We start from the raw sequence: 6,540 nt of genomic DNA on the forward strand, positions 1-6,540 counted from the left end.
AACAATCCCTGAGCAATCCCTTAGTAATTCATCTGTAATTTGGCATAGAAGACAACATTTTCCCTTTAGAAAGGAATACTAATTGAAGTTTTCTTTTTGCAGATGTGGGCCTAGTCTACACTACAATGTTTTACCAGCAGAACTTGCCTTATTTTGGCACATCCTCATGTAGCTCCACACTCAATTTTGAGTCCTGCGAACACTGACTTTTCCCGAATGACAAACCCTCTACTGGCACGGTTCCATTAGTATAGACACAGTGCCTTTGTGGAAGCTGCATTCCCTGTATCACTAAAAACAGGCCCACAATAGGCACAACAATGACCATTGTGATCATCATTCCAAACTCTGCGGCCAGGGGGAGTCACAGTGACCAAAAGCCTACCCACCATTTTAAAATGCCCACGGGTGTGGCTGAGTGCAAAGCTACAACTGCACCTCATGCTACTGCCTAGCTCAGGAAAGTAGTCCTGAATATCCTTGGCCTGTGAGGAGAAGAAACAGTGCAAGTTCAGCTGCAGAATACTGGCAGAAATAAAGATGTTAATTTGGACAAAAATTGTGCAGAAAGGTTATGGGATGGAACAATGGGAATTGTGGAAATTTCATCTCAAGCTATCCTAATTCCCTGACAGGACTGCTGGTATCCCACAATATGTTGCAAAAATATCCCACAAGGTAATGCACCAGACAGTGTCCCAGCAGACACAGGGATGCCTACACACAGTACACAGCATCTTTTACCAATACACCCTCTCACAGTGATTATCCGAGGCCCCAAAGACAACCAAGTGTGCTCATTCTGTGGTGACACTGCAGTCTCTGCCGCCATATAGGCTACCGATAAATTGCCATAATCTGTGGGGGGAAATAAAATACAGGCATTTTAAACAATTTTAGTGTCTTGGGTTTTGCAAGACACTTTATCTTTGGAGTTCGATCATATAAATAAATTACTTTGCTTTTATTAACCCTCAGTCTTATATGCATTAATTTATAGCCAACATTTATACCCTAATGGGGCAGCAGTGGTGGGAATGTTGGTTTAGGCAAAGCAACAATAGTTGCTGGCACGTTCATCATGCTGTCACGTAGACCTGCCCTGACAAATATAGATGGGATAGCTAAATTTTCAGGAGTTACTGGTGTTTTGGCCAAGCAAGTTAAAACACCTTCAAGTGTCCTGCTGCTAGGGTTGCCAATCTGACTGAAGCTATTCCAGGAGATTTCCCCCCCCCCCCCAACATGATGCAATGTCATTTTCTTAAAATATCCTATTAAAATCTTCCGGATTGCTTTCACTAATCACCAAGAGACTCCAGGCCAATCCTGGAAGGTTGGCAACCTTACCTGTTGCTCAGAGGGAGGGCAGTTGGCACTTTGTGAAAATTAGATTCATTTCAAGTGTCTTGAGTTTGGCATAAAAAAAAACAAATAAGGAACCTAAATTCATTAATTACTTTTGAAAGTCTTGTCCCTCCCCCACCCCAGTGCTTAAAATAGTAATATATTCCAGAATCCTTGTCTACAGTAGCTGCTCCATTATTAACATCAGTGGAGCTGCACTGGTGTTAGAATCCAGGAAATATTTCAGTCAAAACCACAATGTTATCTTCAGTGGAAGCCCCATTAGCTTCAATGGGGATTAGACGGGGAAGCTGGCTCCAACTGAGGATGTAGCCAGAAATGCTGACTGAAACCCTAGCATGAAGAGAAGTATGAATTTCTCCTATTACTTTCCAGGTAGTGCTAATCTGAAAGCTTACTTGTAAAACACTGTGGATGAAATCCTTGCCCCACTGAAGTTTTGCCATTGACTTCATAGGGGCCAGGAGTTCACTATTTAAACTCAAATAGCAACATTTAACTACTTTACTGCTGAATGATACATCAGATGCTTTCAATACAGGCATCTCATGTCTATATCTTGTTACTGATTTTCTTGTTCTATGTTACATTTATGTAAACCCCACATTCTTAAAAGAAAGAGTACATTAAAATTAATAGAACGACAACATAACTATCTGTATTTAACCACTATCAGTGGAAAATATGACAAAGTATATTTGTTCAAGTTCATCTGTCTCAAAACATAAATGGACTGTTGGAAACCATACCTAGTCAGTTTCCTAAACTAATTGTGTCAGGTATTAAACCTGTTCCTGAATCCCACTGCCAGTTTCTGTGGCTTGGGGGAAAATGTCACTTTTTCACATTTTTAAATAAATGCTTTTCCTCTTCCCAGCTGCCAGGTAAAAGGTCAACACAATTAGGGGAAATGATTAAAAGATATCCTTGTTAAAATGAATGAGATATAGTGTTATTAAATTATTTAAGCTATTCAGGCAGGGTACTAGCATGGAAGCTTTTTTGGCCAAACATCCCAATTAATAGTAATTAGGTGATGGTGAGCAGGCTTGTAGGTATCTGCTGCTAGATACCTCCTTTGCCAGTGGACATGGGTTGTAAGCAGCTAAGTCAATTTATGCTGAACAGGCCCTGCCATTTTCTAGGTGTCAGCATTACAGCAACTTGCTGCCAGGCAGCTGTTTTTATAAACTTAGGTCACAAAAAAAGTCTTCCAGCTGATGTACCCGTATCACATTTCCCTTCTGATCCATAAAGCCCAAGGCTAGAAGGGACTATTGTCATCTAGTCTGACCTCCTCTATAGCACAGGCCATAGAACTTTTTGAAAATAACCCCTAGAGGCTAGAGCAGATCTTCTAGACAAACAGCCAATCTCAATTTAAAAATGGTTAGTGATAGGGAAATCCACCATGACTCTTGGTAAATTGTTACAATGGTTAATTACTCTCACCATTAAAAATTTATGCTGTATTTCCAGTCTGCATGTCTGATATTCAGCATATGATACGTGGCTTGGCCAGTTGTTTTTGGAGCTTATTAGTTAACATAACTCTGAAGAGTTCTATTTTCCTGGCAGCCTGATAGTAAAGCAAGTCACAGGTCATCAGTGGAAGACTGTTCAATAGAGTCACAGAGGGTAACAGGCAGCGGTAATACTATCCTGTAAACAAGGAAACAGCTAGTCCTCCTTTCACTTACCTGCCACTGAGTTACTGTATTCTACATATTGCATTTTATATTAAGCTTTACAATTATTGCACAGTTAATACTATTATGGGATGACCAGGCTTTTATAGATTAAAGATTCCTAAATTATATATATACATATTGCCCAACTGAACCCTAGTTTGCCAGTCAACCTGGGAAAAAGTAGCTGAGAATATACCACCCAAGCCACACCTGCCTCTGCTTCATAATTAAAATAGCCCTTGAGGGTTTCAAAGGCCCTTAACAATTTACAGAAGAAGATGAAGAAAAATTGTGATTATAAAATGGCAACCATCCTCATCAACCTGGGGAATTATCAGGCCTTAATTCTTGCCTCCAGGCTCCATTTATTGTCTAAAAGCCCACAAATGGAAAATAATCACTTCCCCCTGGGGCATTCTATCCAGCCATAACTCCCAGGGCTTTCCCCCTACAGTCTTCCTTGCTCAGGGACTACTTCAACAGGACTCTCCCTTCCTGAGACCTCTCTTTGCATTCCCGATTTCCTGTCTTCTTGTCTCTTCCTGCAACTCAGCTCTTTGTAGGGAACACCTGTCCTCCTTCTCATTTGTATTTGATTAGTAAACGGAGCTGGCTGGTTGGCCCCAGGTCTCTGGCTCTTAAAGGGCATGGTCTCTTGATACAAGAGGATAATTATGGCCTCCAGGGATTAGTAGGAAGCCAGAATGTTACTTTTCATAGAGAGACAGTGGGATAGGAAGGGATAAGGGGAAAATTAAAGGAAAGAAGGGACAGTTCAGGTAGGAGGAGATAGAAGCTCTCAAAAGAGGCATATAAGCCAGTGGTCAAATTCACCAGCCAGAGCAGTTCAAATAAAGCCCAAATGCTCAAGTTCATTTTCACATCCCTTGTCTCTTGGTTGGTTTATTAACAGAAGATGCGGGGTGGGGGAGAGACTATAAAAATAATATAAACACTTGCTAAGAGACCTTCCTTGGCAAATAGAGAGATAGCACACAAAGGCTCCCCTGACTCTGTGGGTCTTCTGTCTGTTGCCTTGACTCCGTGCAGGTCACATCATTCCTTGCTCCTAATCATGTTCCCTGAGGCTATAGATCCCAGTTTTAAAGGGTTCAAGAGCTGTAACAGGCATACTGGGAAGCGCACGTGCCCTAAGGCCCAGTAACAAAGTGGACTCAACAGGCTGAAACACAGGCATGCATGATGCAAATGATCCTGGACAAACAAGCATAATTTGCTCCTAGATCTGAGATAGGATTTTTGATTATCTCCATCCCCAATCAGTTCATTTGAACCAGTATTAAAATCTCATGCAGACAACATACCAACAGGAACAACTATTTCTGTCCTGTTTTGATTAGATTTCCTTTTCAACTGCTTTTAGGATCACCTGATGTCCCGATTTTATAGGGAAAGTCCCGATTTTGGGGTCTTTTTCTTGTATAGGCTCCTATTACCCCCCACCCTCCCGTCTCAATTTTTCACATTTGCTATTGGGTCACCCTAGCTGCTTTAACTAAGAAGTTGGGAAAAGCAGGTCTAGCCACTGGAGCTTGTCTACAAAAGAGCTGCCAGGGGTTCAAACAAAAGTTCAACAATTTTCTACAAATTTCCTCAGTGTAAACACAGTTTAATTTGTTTTGATGCCAGCCGGGGCTTAGCATTACTAAAAATCAATTTCAGAAATAGTTTGATTTAATATAGACAGCACCTGGGCCCTTTATACAATCTAGGAAAACGTGATTCCACACAAATTGATGGGAGGCTCGGGCACTTGATTGTCATATTTCAGTGTTTTAATTTAAATATTTTTATGTAGTGTGTTAGAGTTTGAATTCCTAGATGAACTCAAATGTGTTTTGCTTCTCTGGCTCAAAACCCCCCCGATGATTCGATTTAAAAAAAAAAAGTACCATGTAAAGACCACACGGGGGCATAGAAGTGTAAGAGACCAGCTTTATGGCATTCATAAAGACTAATAAAAATGGAATATTATGTGCCCTCCTTTTCCAGCATCAGACAGCATAAAATAACATTTCTTTCACATCATCTTGTACCAAAAGCATATCAGTACGGAAATGATCATAGTATTTCTTAGTATATAAAAATGACAGACTTCAGCCATGCTACGGTCAGTTTAGTGGGCTCAGGACAGTGAAACAAGACAGGAGTTTCTGGGCATAAATAAGAGAAGAATACTGAAATATTGGAAGAGTGTCAGAAATGATGGAAGCACATGTATAATTCACAAAGAGCTCTTACAAATTCAAAAAAGCTTTCAATTGTTTAGAGACTGCAAAGTAAAAGCCTACCAAAACTACTCATACATAGGCCCGATTTGTCCACACACTAAGTTACAGTGGTTTAATTAAAGGTGTGATTTAAACAGATTTAGATAAACTAGTGCAAACCCCTGTGTAATCATAATGCTGGAACTAAGGGTGCTGGGGGTGCCATGCTGCCATACCCCCTGGCTTGAAGTGGTTTCCATAATATGTAGGGTTTACAGTTTGGTTCAGTGGCTCTCAGCACTCCTCTGTTTAATCACTCTTCAAACCTGCTTCATAGTAACATACTTTGCCTAGGTAAATTGATTATAACTGCTATTATAATCAGTTTTAAACTGGTAGAAGAGTTCATACAAGGATTTGCACAAGTCTAACTAAATCCATTTTAAACCAGTTTAGTTAACCTGGTGCAAAGCCCTGTGTGTAGACTAAGTCTTAGCTTTTCAACAGACAGACCATCCACGGGAACCCATGAGATTTCTGTGTGCAGAGGGTTTGCAGGATCAGTCCCATACTAACATTTTGCCCTTTGAAGCCTATAATAATAATTTATTGTACTTCCTACATATATACACACTCCACTGAAGAGCTCAGTGCACTTTACATATATGCAGTATTATATACCCATTTTAGGGTGACTAGATGTCCCAATTTTATAGGGACAGTCCCAATATTTGGTGCTTTTGCCTATATAGTCACCTATTACCCCCCACATCCTGTCCCAATTTTTCACATTTGCTATCTGGTCACCCTAACCCATTTTGCACAGGGGGAAGCTGAAACACAGGCTGATGCCAGAATTTTACAAACTTGCACTGGTTCACATGGCCTGCAGGCTGCAGCAGACACCAAACAGAGCTCAGTGTCTCTTTGGATGCTCAGGGGATTTTGAAAACAGCTTGTTAGTTGTGTTCAAGTCCCACCCCAGAACCCTCAGGGCTGCACAGGAGAGCCTGGGGCCTGGCCACCTAACCATGATTTTCAGAGGCACGCAGAGAGGCACGCACACTCAGCCAGGCACTGCTAGTCTAGTCAAGTCAGAGGCACAAGTAACTCTTTGCCATTACTGTATGTAATTGATTCCATTTAATCAATTTTAGCTCTCATCTATATCTTTTTCCTTTTATGAATAAACCTTTAGATTTTAGATTTTAAAGGATTGGCAACAGCATGATTTGTGGGTAAGATCTGAT

This window comes from Chelonoidis abingdonii, chromosome 7, assembly GCF_003597395.2.
Source record: "Chelonoidis abingdonii isolate Lonesome George chromosome 7, CheloAbing_2.0, whole genome shotgun sequence".
In the NCBI taxonomy this organism is placed as follows: Eukaryota; Metazoa; Chordata; order Testudines; family Testudinidae; genus Chelonoidis; species Chelonoidis abingdonii.